General features: G+C 46.7%; 1 protein-coding gene across 3 annotated transcripts in view; it reads left to right on the top strand.

Annotated features, from left to right (window-relative positions):
- Positions 1–23899, top strand: part of CDH13 (cadherin 13) — a 1287326-nt gene that overhangs the window by 852214 nt on the left and 411213 nt on the right. The gene's annotated exons all lie outside the window — the stretch shown is intronic.

Here is a 23899-nt window from a genome sequence, read left to right as displayed (position 1 = left end):
AATAACCTCCTTATTGTAAATGCAGCTGATCAGCCCATTAATTCCATTTGCAACCTTAGCTCCCCTTTGCCTAGAACCTAACATGGCCACACTTTCCAGGCACTAGGCTGTGGACATCTATGGGGGCCATCATGCTGCCTATCACCATACCCCCTTTTATGGATGAAGTAGAAGCACAGAGCAGGTTAGGAATTTATGCATGGTCACACAGCTGGTAAGTGATGGATGATCTTAGGCTCGGCCCCAGCCGTGGTCACTCCCCGAATCTGGGGACGGATGGCACAGCCAGACAGAGAGAACTAGAGGGAGGAAACGCTCAGCTGACCCTCTGTGGCAGCCCTGGGATTCTGTCTCTTAAAGGTTGGAGGAAGCTTGTTGCTTGCTGACGGGTCTTCCTACCAGAGCTCAAACGTCCAGGCCTTTCACACTATCCTCGTTACTCTTCTTGAAGACAAGTGCGTTTATGTTGAAGTGTTTAGCGTTTCATTGTGGTGTTTTACGAGGATCATTTTCTTCAGAGCAAATGAGAGTCGGGGAATGGTTGATTTTCATTTCATTCCAGAGCTGCTTTGGATCCATCACTTAGCTCAAGGTGGGGCCCAAAGAGTGACCTGCTCTGAAGCCCTCTTAACCCGTGGATGGAGTACTGATTACTCAGCCTCAGTAGGCGGATACCAGCAACCTGATTCTGACCCTAAGCTAGTCTTCACCATTGGACCCAGGCAGCTCCAGATTCCTGCCCCAGGGCGACTTAAACAAAATAGCAACAGCCCAGCTTGGCTGCGCAGGGCCTGTATCAGGCTTGAACTCGATGCACTTCCGAGGCAATCTCTTCCAAGAGCCCCCTAGCACGCCAGAAACACTGTTCTAGGCACAAGGCATTTAAGAATGAATGGAACACATTCATTGCCCCCCTCAGGAGCATCTACTCCCAAGAAGCTTGAAGATACTCTTTCTTTTTTTTTTTTTTTTTTGGCCTTTTTTCATTTGGAGAAACTGAGGCTTAGGGAAACGTCAGGAAGCAGGTCACATAGCCGGTAGGTGAAGGAGCCAAAGGACAAACCCACTTCCTCCCCTCCAGAGCACTGGGCACACACCGATTCCGCCACACTTCATGCAAGTACTGAGTGCTTGGTCTGCTCACTGTAAGCCAGTGGTTCTAGACTTGAATGACGCTGGCCCACAGGGCACAGGTGGCAAAGTCGGGGGACATTTCTGGTTGCCACAACTGGGAGAGGGATGCTACTGGCATGTGGAGGTAGAGACCAGGAATGCCACTAGGCCTCCTACAATCCCTAGCACAGCCCCCACCACAAAGAATGATCCAGCCCCAAAAGCCAACCGTCCCTCTGCTGAGAAGCCCCGGGATAAAATGAGAATAAAACCTGCCCGGTAGGGCTACCATGAGCTTCGCAAGTGACAGCGTGTGTGCTCCGATGGTGAGCCTACCATCTAACCAGGCCAGGTTCTCAGCAACCAGACTGCAGGCGAGCTGGCCCCCTGGCTCGTCGCGGCTCCACCTGGCCCGAGCTCCTCCACGCTTAATTCTGAGAAGCACCCAGTAATGTTCTAGCAGAGCTCACCAGTGTGCATTTTTTATTCTTCATGGTGTTTTTAATTTTTTTTTTCTTATTGCGGAAGACAAATTCCATTTCCTTACTCCTGAGGGAAAACTAATTCCAGCAAAGGCCATTTGTCTCTGGTACCTTAAGATCTCGATAATTTACTGCAAGTTTACTTTTATTGAAAATTATGTAGATATTATTCAAAAACAATTTCCAACTATACGGAACACTTAAGCAGATTATATTTTAAGTGTTAATACATATATTGAGGTTACATGCTGGAATGTGCACTTCTCAAAGATACTTTTTTCCCTTTTTTATAGCTCTCTGCCTTTGAGATCCTCAAACTTGTGTGCTATGAAGTGCTGAAGGATTAAAATATTTTCCAAATGGATATTATAAGTTATGGGTTGTTACCATTTGACTGCAATTCAAACTCATGACACTTTATATCGCTTATATGATTAATTCAGGAATGATTTGCATTTAAATGCATTTAAGATATTTAACTTGCAATTCCAAATGTACCTATTTTAAGCCTGGCAGAAGCACTCAATCTCTAATGTGTGTGGACTCCAGCCCCCCCAGTTATGTGGACCTGAAAAGGATTCAGATATTAACACAGCATAACTTTTTCTGAGAAATATAAGAACTGAGAGATGCCCATCTGAGCACATGCACACACACACACACACACATAAATACATACACAACACACACACATGCACACACACTCCCTTGGGGATATTTGGGAAACATTGGAAGTTTGGGAAACATTGAAAATTATAATTGCTTCTTTAAAATTCACAGTGCACATTTAACACAGTAAAGATATTTTAGAGACCTGCACTTGAGAAGCCTGTTTAAACCCTCATATTCCACATATTTAAAAAACCCAAACTTTCAACAGTGTTCTCCTATAAGAACTATTAACCATTATAAAAAAATCACACTGTGGATAATGTTGGGGAGAAAAAGTGTTTAATTAATGAGATCAGAAAGGAGCAGTCGGCTTGGAGATGCTTAGTAGTGCCAACACACTTTCCTGGGATGCTATATGGTCTGCCATTCTAGAAAAATGATTCTGGAGACACTGGGGCCTTCTTTCTCCATTAATGTAGTGGAAACCAGGCTCCTCTCACCTCCTCTTGTTTCAGTCAGCCAGGAGGTGAGTCTGTGAGCTGAAAAATGTGGTCTGTGCACACAGTGGGATATTGCTCAGCCATACAAAGGAATGAGGTACAATGTGGAGGATCCTTGAAAACATGATGCCAAGGGAAAGAAGTCAGACACAAAAGATCACGTGTTGTATGCTTCCACCCAAATGAAATGTGTCTGGTAGGCAGCTCCCCAGAAACAGAAAGCAGACTACTAGGGAACGATGGGTATGGGGTTTCCTTCGGGGATGATGAAAATGCTTTGGAACTAGACATTGGTAATGGTGGTGCAACATTATGAATTCACTAAATGCCATTCACTTATTCACTTTAAAATTGTATATTTGGTGAATTTTCCTCCATGTTCTTTAAATCATGGGAAATAAAAATGGTGAGGGAGGAGGGAATGACAGGGCAGGAAACCCAGGTGTGAGGAAGGGGTGGGGGTTGAGGGGGTGAAGAGACGGGTGGGCAGGGCTGAGGGGGATGAAGAAGATCAGGGGGCTGTCCTGCCGTGTTCTCCAAAGCAGCATGGACAACTCATCTGTACCAGACAATATGAGGAAAATGTAGCCCAAAGAGAGGTTCAGTATACAAGACTGGCCATTGAGAGAGGGTGAAAGGGCAGGGTCTGCCCACCTCAGGAGAGAGCTGACGAACACACCCCGTGGTAGTGTGTTCATGACCACAGCTTGGTGGACCACGCGAATGTCTTTACTCCCGAGAGGGAAGCAGGGGACCATGACACTAATGAAGCTGAACTTTCAGGGCCCCCTTCTGAAGCCCTTTTCCCAGGGTTGTGTGGTGACTTTGCGTTCTTCTCCTTAAAGTGGACCCCCAAATTGCATCCCCTTCAGCTTCCCCACAACCTGGATGAGCCCCTGTGATGTGGCCTGGTGAAGCCGGTGTCTGTTCCAATGTTGTCAAACTTCACATGCATCAGTGCCTGCCTAAAGCCAGGTGCCCTGTGTGTCGGGGAAGGACTGGACAAGTGTGGTCCAACGGAAATCTGTGCAGCATGGCAATGTCTCTATCTTGCTGTCCAGTGTGGGGGAGTCCAATGTGGTGGCTCCTGAGCTCTGCAACTATAGCTACTGTAATTACGAAACTGAATTTTTCACTTTATTTAATTTTAGTTCATTTTAATTTAAATAGTCACAGGGCTGGTGGCTACTATGTAGGCGACTGCAGATCCAGGACATCGTGAGTGAAAAAGCCACCTTTAACATCACACAAGTCTGTGTTCGTGTTAGCCTTACCTCTTACTAGCTATGTCCTTCAGGGCAAGCTGCTTAATCGGTGGGCCTTAGTTTCCTCCTCTGTGAAAGTGAGAAATGATAGGACCTACTTCCTAGAGCTTTTGTCAAGATGAAAGGAGATATTGTATGTTGAGTGCACAGAACTGAGCATCTAATGAATGCTTTGCTAAACATTATTTGTGCCTTTTGATTTTGGTAACTCATCCAGGCTTTACACCACAGTGCTTTGAAGAAATGAGGCTCAGAGAGGTGATGTAACTATGCTCGGGGTCATATAACCAACCAGAAGGTAAATGAGTGGGAATTTATTCCCAGGTGTTCCGAAGGTCCATTGGCTTGCTATTGTACTGTGTTCCTTCCCCTTGAATGCTTGGTTGCCAAGTTCATTTCTATCAAGAGAACGAGATGGGGACTGAGAAACGGGTCTTGTTTTTCCCCTTAACACTGGTCCGTTAGGTGAGCTGCTCTATTTGTTGAGATGGGATTAGTAGCAGTTGAAATCCTAGGGAAAACTCGTGAGTGTGTGAGCGGGCTTCTATCTCCACAGTGGTCTTTGCTTCTTGCATAGGTTGGTTCCAGGTAGGTTCTGGGCTGGACTAGCAGAGAAGACCCTAGTCTCTGTCATCCGAACCCCCTGAAAGTTCTGACTGAGTCAAATCTTTCAGACATGCTATTCGTTCAACCAATCTTGACTTGTGTTTTAAGATCGTGAATATCCCATTTTGACTTCTTTCTTCTTCCTTCTACATAACGCTGTCTCCAAATCCTAGAGAACTAGGTCTGACATAGATAGAGGCAAGACGCCTTCTTTTGTCCTGACTTTAGTTGTAAAGAATGCAGGTGTCCTGTCATCCTCACCTCTGGGCTAAAGAGTTGGGGTCTGGAGTGAGTCTCTTATTCAGATCTGAGAGATGCATCAGCCACTGCAAAATGTCCTGTGTGTGCTATTGAAAGTATCCCAGTTACATGCTCAAGGAAAGCTTAAGAAGCCAAGAATCAGTGCTGGTCTGGGGGCTAATGCTTCACTTCCCACTCTAAATACACTGTCCATCTTGTCACACTGGCTGTTTAACAGCCCTGCCCATGTCATTCATTTTTTTTTTAAAGATTTTATTTATTTGAGAGAGAGAGAATGAGAGAGAGAGCACAGGAGAGGGGGGAGGGTCAGAGGGAGACGCAGACTCCCCGCCGAGCAGGGAGCCCGATGCGGGACTCGATCCCGGGACTCCAGGATCATGACCTGAGCCGAAGGCAGTCGCCTAACCAACCGAGCCACCCAGGCGCCCTGCCCATGTCATTCTTAAGAGAAACAGAGTGAGGTTTCATTAACGTGAGAGATCAGCAGTAGTTCCGTTATAAGTTATCACTGCAGAGGGAGAGCAGCTGGGTTAGCTCCTCAAGTTGGAAATAAAAAAGATGAATGGCAGGAGGAAATGAAGTTAGTGCTTTACTGCCCGGATGCTTTGCCACCACTAGTGAGGGAAGAGGGGAAGGCCCTTTCTCAGCACAGATTGTCTACAGAAAGGCAATTAATATCTTTTAATCTGAAAAAACATCCATTTGCCATGGTAAGATTCACAACTCCGTGACCCCAGGATGGTCATCTTTTGTTACCCATTGAGCTGGGGGCATCATACTGGCCGGCTCTGCATAGCTCCATTTAACTACAAACCTCTCTCAGAGGTTCTGGGGTCCCCGGCATGTCAAGAAGACAGAAAGGTATGGCATCATTATAGCCAGTCTACTTCCTGTGACTCTGTTTGCTTATTCTGAAGGGTGCTTATCTTTCCCCCCCACCCCGACTCACTCATTCATTCATACACTCATTAATTCAGCAGATGACTATTCAACTCCCATGACCTGTCAGATACTGTTCGGGGCACTAAGCAATGACCCAGAGTTCCTGCTTTCAGGAAACTTACAGCAGGAGAGCAGGCAGGTGATGATAAATGCCCCTGAGTAAAATTAAACTGGGCGAGGAGGATGGAAAAAGCAAGAAGTGAATGACATCCTATTTTATATGTGATGGTCTGGGCTGGCCTTTGCGAAGAGGAGATATTTAAGGAGAGGCCTGATGAAAGAGAAGGATGTGAGCTCTGCAGGAATCTGCATGACAAGAGAGCCACACAGGTGAGCAGCCAGCCCGACTGGGGCAGAGAATATTACAAAAGATAGGGTCCTACGGTCTGGGAAGGAGCTCAGGGAAAATCCTAGGGAAAGATTTTTAGCAGCTCTACCTTTGCTGGAGTGGCCCCAATTCTTTCCCCAGGGCCTGGACCCCTTTCAACAGCCCTGATAGCACATGCAAAGGCCCCGGGGTAGAAGTGAGGTCAGTATGTTTAAGGAAGATAGGAGGGGGAGGAAGGAGATCATGTAGCGTCTTGCAGGCCTTTGTATGGACTTCGACCTCTGAGTGAAATGGGAAACACTGAAGATTTTGAGCAGAGGCAGGATGCAACGTGACAGGTCTTTCACCAGGAATTCTGGCAGGCTGTGGGAAATAGACTGAACGGGGCTGTAGTGGACACACAAAGCCAGACAGGAAGCAGTGGCAGCAAGCAGCTGAGAGAGGGTAGAGCTTGGGTCAAAGCATTCAAGGTGGAGGTGATTAGAAGGGGTTGGATGGGAGATGAGTCTAAAAGAAAGAGACAACGGAATTTGCTGCTGGATTTAAGGTGGGATGTGAGAAAAGGAGGCACTGAGAATGATTACGAGATGTTTGCCCTGAGTCAAAAGGCAGGACGGATCGCCGTGTATGAAGGTGGGGTGACTGGGAGGAGCAGGTGCCCAGAGGAAGTCCATGCCATATGGAGACACCATTAGACAAACAGGTTGGTCATCTGGTGGTAAAGGGTTTCCTCCAACATTTTCCGAATTGCAGCCAATTCAGAACTCAAACCAAGTTTTTCTAAACCAGACATGTCTGGAGGAAGTGCATGACCCAGTCAGGTTGGGCTGGGCTTACAGGGAGATGAGAGGTCCCGGCAGAGTGAACCCCCCAAAGGCAATGACAGCCGCAAGATCCAGGTGCCTTCAGAGCATTCGATCAGGGCACGGGCAGAAGTCTTGGCCCGGGGACAGTAGCAGCACCTGCGAGAATCCCCAGAAGCTGTTTTAGGGGATTGTCTTCTTGGAGATCGTATTAGTCAGCTTCGGCCGCCACAGCAAAATGCCACAGACTGGCACTCAAACCACAGAAATTTATTCTCACCATCCTGGAGGCCGGAAGTCCAAGACCAGGTATCAGAGGGCTGGTTTCTCCCCAGACCTCTGTGTTTTTGCTGTGAGCTCACATGGCCTCTCCCCTGTGTGTGCGCCGTGGTGTCTCTTCCTCCTCTGATAGGGATGCTGGCCATAGGGGATTAGGGCCCCCACGCCTTATGGCCTCATTTAACCTTAATGACCCCTTTAAAGTCTCCAAGTACATTCGTGTTGGGAGTGAAAGCTTCAACATATGAAATTCAGGGGGACACAGTTCAGCCCATAACAGAGGCCTGAGGCCGCCTCCAGATTGACAGAAAAGAAAAGCACAACTAACCGACAACATCTTTCTTGGGAAACAGACGTCCACGCCGCTCGTGCAGCTGTCCTCGTTCAGCTGGTTTCTCATCTTCCCTGGCTCAGATGGAAGTGCCCTCCAAGCAGCTCATGTTTTCCAGCACGTACTATGTGCCAGATACCATGCAGACAGCCTCCGCTGCCCTTTATAGAACCCAGTGAGGCAGGTGCTATATTACTGCCCTCCTTGGCCATTGAGGGAACTGAGGCACGGAGAGGAGGACGTGGTTAGTCATCGGTCCAGCCTCGTGCTGGCAAGCTGGAATGTAAGGCCATCGTACTTACATGGAGTCTGGATTTGAGATCTCAGCCTCTAGTTTTACTGGAGTAAGAAATCTATCGAGCCAACACTTTATCCCAGCTGGCTTAGATTTAGATTTTTTTTTTTGGAAGTGTATCACCGCCGTTTGCAGCGTGTCCTCCGCATTAGCTGACAAGCCTTTGCACATGGGCTTTACCAACTGCAGAGAAGGCCTTCACGGGGCCCCCCAGGCCACATCAACACAGAAGAATTCTGACATCCGGCTGCACTTCTGTGTCGGAAATTAGAAACGGACGCAAGTGCCAGGCTTTCTGCCTGGGGAAGGTGTACCGACCACTTGCTTTCTGCATCCATTTGTTTTGTATTGCCGACTTCTCTGTATTTCCGTCTCCAGCTCTGTCTTTACTGATAGTGTGTGTTTTGGATTTGTGAGCTCCAAGAGGGCTGAGACAGCACGCTTTCGATGGCCTTCACCATCTTGGCACAGCTCCTTGTAAATAAAGGCGCAATAATTCATTCACCAAACAGCTAGCGGCTGGTTACGGTGTGTGGAGCAGTATGCCCAGGACGTGGCTGATATTCAAAGGTGTGGCGTCAGGAATTCCTAATTTTCCCAGAATTATACTATTATTTTTTTTTTTGAAGATTTTATTTATTTATTTGAGAGAGAATGAGAGAGAGCACATGAGAGGGGGGAGGGTCAGAGGGAGAAGCAGACTCCCTGCCGAGCAGGGAGCCCGATGCGGGACTCTATCCCGGGACTCCAGGATCATGACCTGAGCCGAAGGCAGTCGCTTAACCAACTGAGCCACCCAGGCGCCCCGAATTATACTATTATTAATAACAGTGTCAGAGGAACAATTTTATAGAGTCCTCTACTGTCTTACCTGCCAGGAACTGTGCTCTTTGTCTGACATGCGTTCTCTTGATCCATCTGGCCTACCGAGCAGTGTTTCCCTAGGTTACGCAGAACACTGTTTCTGGACAAATGTTGATGGATGCTGTGTGTCAGGAGTCCCCCCAGGCCACCCCCAGTTGTGGTAGATCTCTAGAACTTACGGACTAAACGTGTGGTCATTTCCACGGCTGCGAATTATCACAGCGAAAGGAGACCAAGCAAGATCCGCATAGGGAAAAGGTGCATGGAGCAAAGTTCAGAGGAAACCAGGTGTAAGCTGCAGGGGTCCCTTTCCTAATGGAGTCACCGTGCAGGACGGGCTTAATTCCCCCAGCAATGACTTATGTCAGCTCAGGAACACCTGCTGGGGAGGCTCACTGGAGATGAAGTGCCAGGGTTGTTATTGAGGACTGGTCATAATAGACATCCTCTGCCTGGCATGTGGCGAGATTCCAGACTTCCAGAAGGAAAGCACGTATCCAGCATAAACCATGTATTTTTGCACAAACAGGTTAGGCACAGAGAGTCTCTCATATCAGTTGGGAATAGTGAGAACCCCCTCAAAATCCAAGTTCCAGATGCTGGGCAAGAGGCAGCCTTGGAAGCAGGCTGACTTGGGCCTGCTGTGTTAGCTCTTTTCTGCACCCTGTCAGGTAAGTTGGCTTCTTTACCTGTGGATTCTAAGGGTGCAGCTTCACCTGACCAGGGGTGCAACCCCCCACTGTCCCTTAACGGAGCATCTTAGAAGATGTTTGCTTTGTAGGCAATGACCACTTTGGTGGGAAGATGATATCAGTCTCATTAAACTTAAGGTCAAGCACTGGAGAAAATCCATGGCAGGAAAAGACGATTTTAAAATTTATGATTTATCTTTTACTTTACACTTCAGCACTGACAGATAATTATTAATTTAAGGAACATCTCAGACATTGCTTAGAGGTACTAAGAGAGAAAATGCTGAAGCTGAGCCAGGCTCCTTGGAATGTAAAACCTAAGAAACCCATCCAGACTTAGAATTGTTAGCTATGTTGGGGCGCCTGGGTGTCTCAGTTGTTAAGCGTCTGCCTTCGGCTCAGGTCATGGTCTCAGGGTTCTGGGATCGAGCCCCGCATCGGGCTCCCTGCTCCGCGGGAAGCCTGTTTCTCCCTCTCCCACTCCCCCTGCTTGTGTTCCCTCTCTCACTGTGTCTCTCTCTGTCAAATAAATAAATAAAATCTTAAAAAAAAAAAAAAAAAGAATTGTTAGTTGTGGTCTTTACAAACCTATAATCAAGGAGTCTTCTGTTAACTAAATAATTGGCCTTCTCATTTGAAATGTAAATTCAAACTGTTTCTCAGCACAGGGGACATTAACCAGGGTTAGATCTTGAGCTTTGAAATATAATTTAAATGTGTTTTCAGCCTATTAAAAAGCCTAATCAAATTCGTGTTCCTTGTAGCACCAGGAAGTTTTTTGCCTAAATCTGAATTAGTTCTTATTTATTGTTACAGCAAGATTTTAGAATAGGCTTTTATTTTTTTAAGATTTTGTGTATTTGAGAGAGAGAGAGCATGAGCTAGGGGGTGGGGGGACAGAGACAGTGGGAGAAGCAGACTCCCTGCTGAGCAGGGAAACCCAATGTAGGGCTCAATCCCAGGACCCTGAGATCATGGCCTGAGCAGAAGGCAGACACTTAACTGACTGAGCCACCCAGGCGCCCCTACAATAGGCTTTTATTTAGTTAAGTATTTGGACTGGAATTTATTCATCCTCCAGATGCATTAGCTTTGGAATCATTGATAAAATAAGAGCCTGATTTGCACTAACATTTTCTAAGAGGAAGTTTTAAAAATTCACCTGTGGGAAATTTTATGTGAAATCTTGAAAAGGACACAGTAGTTTTATTAGTAAAAATTACTCTTTTCCCCATTCAAGTGGTATATGATTATTTCCTTCCTTGTCTACTTCTTCCATCTGCATTTGTAACCACATTCCTAATCTTAGGCTCATCACGGCCTCACTTAGATTTTCTGCTTTGCCAACTTCTGCCCTCCCTGAGATTTCATAACTTCTGAATCATACCATTGGCCTGATGCTCTTCATCTCTACACTTCTCCGTGGTTCGTTCACCTCCATTTGCTTTTGGTGTCATTTGGCTTCTAGAATGTACATTTTTCAAAGCCATCACCAATTCCTATTGGTTTGATCTATGAAATCCGTCTTCCCTGGTTCCATCCAGCATCACTTTCTCAGGTGTAATGCTCATTATGAGTCATCTAAACCAGTGAGACACTCCCTTTTGGCTTTGAGACACCTGTGTCTAGTCTTCTCCAGTGTCGCTGCCAGTAACTTCACGCTGGATCTGATGATTTCTTGCTTAAACCGCCAGTGCTTCTTTGTTAACTTCAGGATAAGTCCGGATGGGACATAGACTCTTCACCATCTGCTTCCTTCTTCAATTCTCCTTCCCCTTCTACTCTAGTCCTTCCAGATACTGCTTCTGCCCTTGCCACGGTGAACTGCTTCTCATTTCTTCAGTGTCACCTGCTGCCCCAGTACCTTTGCACATCCACCACTAATGGGGAGTTGGAGGGGCTTCCACATTCTGGTGATGATTGGCATGAACCAGGAGGGATGTCTGATTTGATTCAGGGGAGGGCTGAAAATGGATGTCGGAATGTTTGAGTCAGGTCTTAAGCTCTAGACACAGGGATCCTATGAATTTTTAGGACTGGAGATTGTTTGATCTATGCCATCCCAGAAAGGAGGGGAGAACCAGTTCACAGATCTGATTGTAGAGAAAGGAGATTTGGGGTTCTGGCAGGTCATTTCATCGAAGCCCAGTGGTGGGCAGGGCCTAGAGATACATGTTCTGCACCAGAACTTGGACACCTGGGGAGAATGAGCTTCCAAATGGGGATCTCAGTGGCTGAGTTGTGAAGAGCCAGACTTCGCATGAGCTTTGATATGGCACATACCCCTCACCGGTGTCATGATTCCGTGACTCTCCTCTATTTCCTTGTGGACATCTTGAGAATGGGGTGCATGCTGCCATCATTTTTATGGAAAGAAATGGACACCGTGCTTGGCACATTGCCTATAAAACATTTGTTAGACATGCATGTTATTCAGATTTGGATATCACCTCACCACCACCACCCTGCTGTAAATCACCTTTAAATATTTGGCTTGGTTTTTTTGGTTTTGTTTTGTTTTGTTTTCCTCTGGGGTCACTTTTGGATTTTCCATGAAGCCTGGGGGAAAAAAAGACAGAGAAGTTATCATCTGCATCATTCTAACTATTTGGTTTATTTTGAATTTAATTTTAGATATAGGAATTGGCTTTCCTCATTTATGGTGTTCACCCCACCCATAATTCTAAATCCTTTCAATAGGCCCACCAATGTTTCCCTATCAGATCAAGAGCCTCAGTGCACCCCCTGAATATCAGCTAGTGAGTCGTGGCAAATAAAAACATGCTTCTAAAGGACAGATGATTCTTAAAGAGAGCTGCTGCTCTTTAAATGTCACCTGTGTATGAGGGTCCTTTCTGTCACTGTCCCCACAGCTCCGTCTCAGAAGTCTAGGGGGTGCCAGGCTGCTGGGCAGAAGAAGTAGAAAGGACATTGTGGGAAGACAAGATGAATCTGGAAGGGAAGGCTAATGATTTCTGGTTTCTGAGGGACCCCCCAACCCCGCCTGATTAGTGGGGTGCTAAGGAGCACTGTGGGAGTCCACTGGCCTTGTCCTGCTCACAGGCCCATCACTCCCATCAGCAGGAACTAGGGCAAGGATTGCTGCAAGTAGGGGACAGAAAGAAGAGATCGGGAAGGGACCGAACAGTGTGCATAGGTTTGCCTGCAGGCAGAAGGAGAGAGAACAGAGAAGTCAAAATCCTAAACTCTGGGGCTGTATTCTTCAGGAGTGAATGTATGTTTGCGGCTGTTGGCAGCCTTGTGTATGCTCCTGGGAGCTGATCAGAGACTTCCCCCTCGATCCCTAGCACCAAATCCCTAATAGAAAGCACTGTGATATGCAGGTGTAAGGGTAGCACACTAAAGATTAGTTCACAAAGTTAATAACCTCAAGTGAAAGTAAGACTAAAGCCTCATCAGCAGGTTGGCAGATGAAGAGAATTCATACAGTGTAGCAAATCTCTTTTCTCATAGACTCTGTGATACTAACTTTCCAGGTTCCCATGGTCTCTCAGAACTTTTCCTGGAAACATTCATGAATTTCTATCCCTCTCATCTCAAACAGAGACTTCCCCAAGTTTCTTCCCTTTCCTTTTGTCTATTTCTGTCTCTTCCGATCTTAACCAAACCCGCAGCCTCATCACCTGGCACTGTAAGCAGGGAGCTCCCCTGTCCCTCCCAGTGCTCTCTCCTAAAAACCAGTGTTGTCCACTGCCCATGTGGATCATCCCCAGATGAACTTTTGCACCTTCTCCTTGGTGTATCCCAAAACTAAACTCACCGTTAATCTTGTGCCTTTAATTCTGGCAAAGAATCTGCTAATGTCTTTCATTCTTTGAGTCCGTCATCCCTCACCCCATTTCTTTGTCCTCAAAGACTGAACTGGAAATTGTGGTCTCCCCATGACCCTTAAGAACAGTTGTTGTTGTTGTTTTTTTTTTTAAGATTTTATTTATTTATTTGTCAGCAAGCGAGAGAGAGAGAGAGCACAAGCAGGGGGAGTGGGAGAGGGAGAAGCAGGCTCCCTGCTGAGCGGGGAGCCCAATGAGGGACTCAATCCCAGGACTCTGGGATCATGACCTGAGCTGAAGGCAGCTGCTTAAACAACTGAGCCACCCAGGCATCCCAAGAATAATTTTGAGTGGAGGAAAAATGCAATGCCATTTCCCATCCGGGTACCTCAGGGATATCCCCCAGAGCTTCACACCAAGTGTTCAGTGCCTGGACCTTGACCTTAGCTTTCCTTGAGTGATTCCCAGTACCTGATTCTCTTTAGCAAGTTATGTGTCACACAGAACCTGTTTTTGAGATTCATCAAACAGACAAAGAAGAGAATATTGCGCCCTCTAACCTGTGACCAGTGTGCTCAGCCTACCAGTTCTCCTGCGGTGATTGTTAGAATCTCTTTCTAATTCCATGTTAAGTGTTTGTGACTAGGTATCAGCCATGATAGAAATGTTTACACCATCAGAGTGGGAAGACACTATAACCCAAGGCTTTTTCACGTTTTCAGAGAGCTGGTTTTGTTAAGCATTTACCAGCATAGAACTGCCCCTACTCAACTTAAAATGTCCTGTACAGTTAGTAGTGACATTAACTTTCTCTGCTTGAGGCACTCTGTTAAAGCTTCACCAATTTATCTCATTTAATCCTTGTAACAATCTTAGAAGAGAGGTCCCATATCGATACAGCCAATTTACAGGTGAAGCAAATGGACACTCAGTAGCAAATCAAACAAACCCAAGGAAAAACTAAGACTCAACACCACACGGCTGAGAATGAATATCTCTGTCTCTGAATGACGTATATTCTAAGACAATGGTACTGGAAATTACAATGAATTAGACTTTACAAATTTTGCATTCTTGGAACAAGTAGCATTTGCAAACTTTGAAATTGGTGTTAGATTATCCACACACACACAGGAAAAAACAAAAATGAAAACAGAAATTGGACCGGAAACAGTTCCAGTCTCCTGTTTGGATGAGAACTTCCCAATAAAAGATCCACATCTGTTAACGTTGTAACTCCACGTTCTCTCTATAAATGCTTGGCTAACAACCCCCTAAAACAGCACTGTCATGGACCAACCAAGTAGTTCTTTCTTTGTAACTGGGACATGATGAAGAGACAAAGAAGGGCCAATAACCCCAGTTACCTGAGACCATTAATAGCAATCCCTAGAGCCTAATGATTGTAGCCATGGGGTGTTAGAGTGATAGTGATTGTGAATTATCACTACGTTTAAGATATAATGCTTTCAGTCCAGGTTAGCTTTTCCATAAAGCTGAAGAAATATCAGGAGGTGAGTCACCTGTCTCAGGGGTTCGAGCTGAGAGGCCAGGCCTCTGAGAGGGAGGTGGCTGGGCTGGGGAACAGAGACACTGTCTCCCCACCTTGGTGACCACCGTTGGATGGCAGCTGGAGGCCTTGTTCCGGGAAAGGTGCAGGAGGACTCTGGTGGTAGAATCGGGGCACAGCTCCAGGTTGCCTGGGTGGGACACAAAGCTGGGGTTGCCTGGAGGAAGGTACATACGGGGAAAGGTGACTTCCCTCACCCAGCTGAGCTTTTCAAGCATTTAACACATAGATCCAGAGGGTGTGCCTCTCTCTGATGCCCAGGAAGACCCTCAGAGGCTAGGTTCACCCTGAGTAGACATCCACAGCAGGTGGGAGTGGGGGTTAAGCTCTGGTAATATCCCAGCTTTTACAATTTCCCCCTTTCCATCCTTACATCCCTGTGCCAAGCATGCATATGAGCTAGCCTCCCTACCCCAAGTATATTTTTATTTTAGGATATGAGTGGCATTTTTAAAATTTGAAGAGAAAGTTTTAATCTCTCTTGATATATTTGCTACATCTTTAGGCAAGTATTTATTAGGATATTACGGTTAATATAATCATGGCCATAATTTCCTAATGAATGCAAATGGGGAAATAAGATTTTATTAAGCAAGGATGATCATCTTAAAACCATTATAAACTTGTGTTTATGGAAAACATTTTAGGAGTGCACCTGTTTTTTAAAGCAAATCTCATCATCCTTTCTTGTGCTCAAGACCGCTGGAGACTCAAGCTGGGCCACGTCAGGTGTCACAAGCCATTGTGTGATGTGGCCAATTGGTAGACGTTGGTATCCCAGCCACAGAGGAAGTTGAGCACATTGATTAAGGCTCCACCTGATTGGGGGTGGACGGGGGTGATTACCCCCCAGGGGACATTTGGCAAAGTCTGGATTTTTGATTGTCGTGAACGGTGAGGGGAATGCTAGTAGCATCGAATGCCTGAGGTTGCTGCTTAGCATCCCACGGTGTGCAGGACGGTACCCCCCGCACCCCCCCAAGAATTACCTAGGCCCTACGTCAATAGTGCTTTGGGTAGCAAGTCTTGAGTTAAAGCAATGGGCTCAGGAGGCATATGTCCTTATTTTCCAGTCCCATCGGACTTTGGGCAGGTGACCTCAACTGGTTGAACTTCTGAGTCCTGAGTTTCAAAGCAGGTCTGCCCATCAGAGCTCACTCACAGGGCACTGGGAGTTCGGAGGCCGTGCGCGTCAAGTCCTCAGCACAGCTCCTGGCCCAGAGGAGGCACTCAGTAAACAAGTGAAAACCATAACTCTTATTATTATTGTTCTTATTGTCACCCTCCTCAAAATAAAATAATTGGGGAAACCTTTAAAACAAGGTTAAATTCAGTTTTTAAAAATTGCTTTTCGGTGGGGGGGTGGCTGCCTGGCTGGCTCAGTGGGTGGAACATTCGACTCTTGATCTCGGGGTTGTGAGTTCAAATCCCAAGTTGGGTGTAGAGATTACTTAAAAATAAAATCTTTTAAAGAAAGCAAGAAAGCAAGCTTTTTTTTTTTTTTTTTGGTATCAAAATTTTCCAAGCTGGATTTTTTTCCTATCTCATGATTCTTTAAAGGCTTCCCATGTGCATGTAGTTTGCAGGGGGACTTGGTCCCCTCCGGGTGTGGCATCTCACAGCAGTAACCCTGGGCCAGCCCATTGTTCTGGATTCTGCACCTGAAAGCTTAGTGTGTCACATGACTCTGACCCTAGAAAGCTGCCTTCTGCCCCTGCACTTCTCACCAGTTGTGATGGAAGCAGGAGATGGCCTGTGTGGTCCTGCCGAGAGACCCAAGCACACCAGCCATAAGATGCCTGGGCAGTTCGTTGTAAAGCAGGTGGGAGAAAGTGAAGCAGAACTGAGTTGATGACATTAGGAAGCTGTCAACCTGAGGGTTGACCAGCCACCTGGCTTTTTCAGGTGTCATTTTGTAGTGGTTTGACCAGGCAGGCTGCTGCCTTGCTCCAAATGCTCTTAACTAAGATTCCAGGAGGTGCTAGAACGGGGCCTGGCACACAGGAAGTGCTCTAAGCGTTAGCTGCTGCTATTACTGTCATTTCCGCAGAGATGCACCATGATGCGCACACAGCTGTCTGTGTGCATGTGCAGGTACATCTCCATGAGAGATGAGCATCTCTGGAAAACTCGGGGCATTCTGCACTGTGTGCTCACACTCAGACCTATATAGTGCATACACATAATGGGATTTGATGTTCCCAAACCTTTCTGGTAATAACAACCTGCTCAGAATCAATCTGTGGATGGAGCCAGCCCACCGAGGCCAAGAGAATGAGTGGCCTTGGGTCTAGTCTGAGTTTCTGACACAAGGAGGGGTCCCTCAGTGTTCCCTTGACTAGATGGAGGCAGGAAAGGGAAAACTCTGAAGTGTGGGAGTGAGCTGAACACCTCTGCAGCTCCGTTTTATTAGTCACGTCACCTCGTGCAGGTTCCCTCATTTCTTTGAGTCTTGGCCTCCCCAGCTGTCAGATGGGGGCTGCAACTAGGTCCCTGAGCTGCCGTGTAATGCAGGAGACAGCACGTAGTTCACTGCCTGGACCCAGTCCTCCTGCTACGTGAGGTGGAATCGAGGGTTTATGGCTCCAGGGTCCTCTTGCAAGACTCATGATCTAAGAACCACGATTGCTTTTGATAACGTGCCCTGTGTTCTCACTCATCCACCATCACTGTGAGCAATTTACCGAATTTACTGACCATACTTCTCCTTTTTGCTTTGGCTGACAAGATACACAGGGTCAGAGTGGTGGTTCCAGCATAGTAACATCTGAGGACGGCATGCAATGTCGATCTTCACTCATTTTCTCTTTTCTCTGATTCTTCTTTTCAGCTACTTGTAATTCCCCATTACCGTGCTTTGCTGTGCAAGCTACTTCAGATCCAGCATGGATCGAGATGGGGTATAAATACATTAAAAAAAAAACAAACCTTGAATCTGTTCAATAATTCTCCAGGATTTTGCTTAGCTTCTTTGTGTTTCTTCCAATTTGAGACCAACAATAAAAGTGACTCACCCAGCCTCTCTTATTGGCTGACTGTAACTCTAAAGATAACTGATTCCTATACCAAGTCTAATAGGATCAATTAAATTCCTTGTAAAAATGTCTCGGCTAGGGAAAAATGCTGGGTGAGATGCTAAAATTCTTCTGCCCAAAAGCAAGAGGCCGGCTCTTTCTTGTTTTGGGTTTTGTTTTTTTTTTTTCTTCTGATCAAAGTGCTCCTCATGCTCTTTGTAGCTTCTTTGCCCAAGGTGTCTGTGACAGATGGCTCGTGAAGCAGCAGGAATGCACAAAACCTCTTGCTATTATTTTTAATAAAAAATACTGCCTTTAGAGGAAATTGACTAATGAAAAGATTGAGGATTCAGTCCTTGAAACTAATTGTACCGAGTCCGGGCACATTACGACTTTTCTCAGCATGGGCTGTGGGGCCATGGCCGTGGGCTCTGCAAATAAAGAGAAGTGGAGAGATGCCCCAAACAGCCAGGCCTCCACCCTCTTCCCCAGCTTGAAACTAGGGTTGGTTGCAAGGTGTGTATTTGTATTGGCATTAGAAAATTAGGAATGTGTGCAGAAAGTGGCTTTCCCGCAGATAAAGACAATTAAGGCTTTTAAATGTTGAAAAATGTCTTCATGAGCATATTCAGTGATTTGGCATTTCCTCCACATGAGAAAGTCCCTGCCATCATGTTCAACAAAGAAAGGCTCACACGTCCTACAGACTTGATTACTACCCTGTTCCAGCTTGGCTCCTTCTGCAAGCCTGTGCTGGTCCAGAGGTCAATGACTTATATAAGCCTTGAAAATCACCTTCTCAGCATCTAGATTCATTGCTTTCCTGGTTCGAGAGCAGGATGAATATGAAAATAGGACAACCTTGGTTGTGATATTTTCAGTATTTGTAATAAAGTAGCGTTATGGTGTGAGCAGGGCTGGGTTCAACGGTCAGCTCTGCCTCTTCCTGGCGGGGCAAGCTCCCTGGCTTTTTCTGTCTCCTTGTCTGTAAAGTGGGATTGGCTCCTAATTCATACAGCTGTTCAGAAGATTGCGTGGGACAGTGTAGGTCAAATATGTACTCGGCACGCAGTAGGCATCAGAAAGGGGAAGCCCGTGGCCTGATTGTGGTCAAACCTGGAAGGATTTCATAGACACCCAACCTCCTCTGGCTATTAAAGATTACACAGGTGTCTATAAATTAGCTTAACATCAGTGATTTTTTAAAAAGATCTCAAGTATGTATTCATGAGGAATTGATTTTTTGAGGTTATTAGGACCCACAGATGCTCTCATTTTAAGTGTTGCCGAGTCAGAGTCCTTCCAGGCCATAAGGATATTAAGAATACCTTTCAAAATATTAAAAATATATATAGCAACTGCAGTGAAGGGGCCAAGGTCGCCGCCAGCAGGCAGTTCCTCCTAAGCCCCTCAGAGACCTGCAGCCTGGCCTCACCCTCAGAAGCTGTGATGGGTTCTGATGTATGCCATGCTCCATGACCTTTTCTCTCTCCCATGAATATTTATTGCTCACCTGTTACATATTCCTCAGGGCCTGTATGCTATGTGTTGTGGGGGACAGTCGGCAAAGGTGGTTGCCCCAGGAGTAAAGAAGCAGACATTGAATGAGTAATAAAGTGATGAAGGCTTTTGGAGGAATGCAGAATGGGAGGTTCTAACCAAATTTGGGGGTAGAGGAAATCTCCCCTGAAGAAGCAGTGACCGATACTTCTTACTCAAGGGTGAGCAGGAGTTAACCAAAGAAAGAAAGCGGTGTTTCGTGGACAGAGGAACAGAATGTGCAAAGGTTAAGAGGAGGGGAAAACGTGGTTTGTTTGGCAAATTCGAAGAAGCACCATATAGCTTCAGCTTAAGTGGAATCCACCTGTATTTTCTCTTTTGCTAAAAGTGAAAGGATAAGATAGAAATAGAAGGAGCATTCAAGCCAATCCCAAAGGCCAAGGTTCAGGGATGTCATCCCCTCTCCACCTGGTCCAGTGTTTAGGCTCCATTCTTTGTCCCCATCCTCCCGCGTTCTCCGATGTTGGGTCTACAACCTGAGAAGTTCTCAAAGGGAACCAGTCATGGGAAGGTGCTTCCGTGAATCTGTTAGGAAGATGAATCCAGTGGGACCAGACACCAGCAGTGGTGATCACTTTATTTTTTTTTAAAGATTTTATTTATTTATTTGAGAGAGAGAGAGAGCGTGCACATGAGAGAGGGGAGGGTCAGAGGGAGAAGCAGACTCCCCGCCGAGCAGGGAGCCCGATGCGGGACTCGATCCCGGGACTCCAGGATCCTGACCTGAGCCGAAGGCTGTCGCTTAACCGACTGAGCCACCCAGGCGCCCCAGTGGTGATCATTTTAAAGATTTATTTTTGCCTACTCTTGATTAAATGTGGGAGGTGATAGATTAAACCGGGCCTTTATAACCAAGCACAAATGGGTGGTTGTTTTGTGCTGTTTTTTTTTATTTAGATAGTGAATTGTAGTAATAATGTTCGTTAAGATGAGCAAAGGCTTTGATTTAGTGGAAAAGCTTAGCTTCACAGCAGCACAGCTCAAGTCGGACTGTAGAAAACCATTTTGACTGCTAATATTTTCAGCTGAAGAGCCAAAAAAAAGGTGTATCTGATTTGAAATTGCAACACCCTATTGGAAAGGGCTTACTTTAACAGTCCTGGGTTCTGATTATTAAGGTGAAACTGCTTAAAAAATTAGACTCCACCTTATCCAGCCAGCTTTAGTGGGTACAGTAGGGGAGAAAATACCAGCGGAGCCTTAGCACTGAAAATAGTGTTGCTGCTCATCAAAATGAGAGGAAGGCCGTCTGTGAAGGGCTTGGTGCGGAGCGTTCTGTCCAAGGTGTGGCTTCCTGGGGCTGAATGTGCACGGGGAACCATGGGCACTTCTCAGATGTGACCAACACGCTGGTGCCAGGGACAATGAACAGAACCAGGGTGGCAAACCCATTAATGCAAGAAGAGAATCTGCCATTCAGAGACATTAATTTAACATGACACCAACAGGGGTGTTTAGATGTGCTCATTGTGGTGTCGGACATTCTGCTCTAATTGAGTTAATTAAAAGTTAATGGCATAGAGCACATTGCAATGCTATAAATGACAGGCATGTGACCGGTCCCCGTACCCTCTCGTTTGAATAAATCTTTCATTCACTGTCAAACTCTACTTCTAAAAGACTCATTCCACATCACTGCCTCTCCTTCCTTTGAAGAGGGTTAGCACTGTTCCATTTGATATATAAACAAAGGGAGCTGGGAAAGATAAAAGGAGGCTCGTGTGCGATGTCATAAATATCACCCATGATTGCTAGCCGCGTACTCAGCATCTTGGGAAGGGGGAAACTGTGTCCTCCCAGGGTGGCTGTGCTGGGATCCCGAGGCACAGATGCCCACTGGAGGTGGCGTGAGGGTGACGGGGCGGATGGGATAGTGGCAAAGAGGACGAGGTTTGAATCAGGGTGGTGGGCAAGCCACTTAGCCTCTCTGCGCATGTCTTCTCCCCTGGGCAATGGAGATGATGAGGGGATCAAGCACCCACATCACCAATGCTTTTCCCGATGAGACGGGAAAATCGCTCTGAGCCATTGGCACAGTGATGGGCGTTCAGTGAGGCTTGAGGACAGGTTAGGGGACGCCGAGGTGAGAGTGTGTCTTCTGCGCGCTGGGAAAACAAATCCTCAGGCACAGTAACTGTGCCTTCTGCCCTTGTTTGGGCAGCCAGTGGGGTTCTGTGTGCTTGTTGTTATATGCTGGGTGGTTTCATCAATTTAGGTTCCAGATGCCTCTAAAAAAGGGATGTGTGACACATCATTACACTCACGGGAGAAGCATTTGAAAATCACTCACATAAGACAAGGCAAAGTCCTTTACGAAAGGGTCTCAGTCTGGAATCCTGACGAAGCACGCTCACTGTGGCTGGGTTTCACACTTAACTGGGGGCGTCCAGCGCTGAGGTTGAAGAAACACAGCATCTCACTTAGCTCTCGCAGCCCCTGAACCATGAACCGGAGCACCTCTACCAAGGAAGGAGGCAAACTTCTCTGGGGCCTAAATGCTAAGGAGAACCCGTGATGGGTCATGACCTATAAATTGATTTCATGATCTGTAAATGAATTGTGACACTCAGTTTTAAAAACACTGATCCAAGGTGTTAGGTAAGAACATATTTCTACGGAAGTGCTTACACGGAAGGACAGGGCTGAGTGGGGCTAGGTGTCTGGGGTTTGAGGAAGAATTAAAATGTTAGTAATATCTGTTTCTCATTTTTCTCTGCCTCCTCCACCACAAGGTGGGTCGTGCATGGCCCAGCATCCCATCAAGGGGAGCCTGTAGGAACAGGCTCCCTGAGGGGGTGCTTCTGCAAACAGATGTGTATTTGAATTACCTGGGATCTTAGGGGGTCAGGGTGGCCCTGGGATTGTGTGTCACCGTTCAGCTCCAGGTGCTGCCCATGCTGCTGGGCCTGGACCATAGTCTGAAGGGGGAGGGGAGAGAAGGTGCACAGATGAAGCCTTATGTTTCCAAGCAGCCACTCACACACCCATCCACTGTCACCCCTTCTCTCCTTCAAGGTCATCTTGTCTCACCACTGACTTTTAGGGACTGCTTATGTCATTTAATATGGCTTTGCCAAAAATTTTTTAAAACCACTTGGGTGAAGTTAAAAATCAAAAAGGAATGTATCTGAAAAGCTCCGAGAACTGACAGTAAAACTGATGAAGCAGATCCTTGGAGGGGCCATGGAGCGGGAGACTCGGGGCTGTGGGAACAGGAACTGGTGCGCTCTCATCAGGTGAGACCACTGGAATTAACCAACACCAAGGGCCGCCTGGGTCCTTGCAGTGGACACTCCAATTCCAGAGAGGGGGTTCAAATGGCCCGATTGGGTGACAGGTGTTCTCCTTAACCAGGGGAGAACAGAGCTCCTTGATTGATAGACCCACCACGACTGTCACAATAGGGCAATCACGATTCACTCACCATCTGAAGGAGTGCCTGGGCCGGCAGACACAGCAATAGAACGCGGGGGTGTTGGTGATCGAAATGACACTGAGAGGGGAAAAAGCAGACTTTGCTGAGTTTACCCTCCATGCCAAGCCGTCACTTGCTACCTTCGTCCTCACAATGAGCCAGTGGGGGTCTCACCTGGCGCTGACTTTGCCCTCCGGGGGACAGTTGCTATGTCTGGACACACTTTTAGTTGTCGCAGCCAGCTTAGGGGTGCTGCTGGCATGTGGGGAGAGGCCAGAGATGCTGCTCAGTGTTCTACGATGCACAGGACGCCCCCCCACAAGGAAGCTACGCAGTCCCAGATGTCACCAGGGCTAACATGGAGAAACCCTGCAATGGACCTGAAGGATGGTGGTTTTCTCTCTTGCCTCATTTATGCATGATGGAAAGCAAGGTAGAAGTCCTAAGGTGGGAAAACTGAGAAGGAGCAGAGCCAGAACTCGGACCCAGATCTGTGTGGTTCTGGGACAGGCTGCCTCCTTTACTGCACCTTTGAAAAATAGCCTCTTGCCTGCGCCTGGCAAGGAAAGGAAGGGGCAGGAAGAGGGCTCAGACGGGAATCTTAGAAACCTCCTAACAAGTGTGTGAGCTCCCCCTCTGCTGATCAGATTGGTTCTGTTCTATTCTGGAGTCATTCCAACCTACCAGGTTTTAATTTAATGGCCACATGTGGAAAGGCATCGTGTCTGAGGTTCCCTGGTGCAGCTGTCTTCATGCTAGTACAGTGAGAAGTTACCAAGTGTGAATAGCCATGGAGTTTCATGAAACATCCAGGTGGAAGACACACGACTGGTTTACTTGCGTTTAATATTCAGTCATATAAATGGAATATAACAGGGTGACGGCAAGCACCCCTGGAGACCAGGGTGTGTGGTTTAGCCTCCTGTGACCTCCTCTGACTGTAATCTCCCCCAGACTACATGCTGGGTAATGGGCCTCCCTCTCTCGGGTTCACCCACAGGGAAGAGAGTGTGACATCTGCTTTGCTATCATCAGATGTGCGGGGAGACTCCAAGAGCTGGAGGAAGCTTTTCCCCGTGCGTTCTCTCCTGAAATGCTTGTCAATAAAAGTAGACTTGGGGAAGGCATTTTGTTTGAAAAGAGGAAATTTCACTTCCTTTCAAATACCGAATGGTC

The sequence above is a fragment of the Leptonychotes weddellii genome, chromosome 16 (assembly GCF_054177405.1).
Source record: "Leptonychotes weddellii isolate Sample4059 chromosome 16, ASM5417740v2, whole genome shotgun sequence".
Lineage (NCBI taxonomy): Eukaryota > Metazoa > Chordata > Mammalia > Carnivora > Phocidae > Leptonychotes > Leptonychotes weddellii.
Note: the sequence above shows the minus strand (reverse complement) of the source record. Positions and strands in the feature narration are given on the sequence as shown.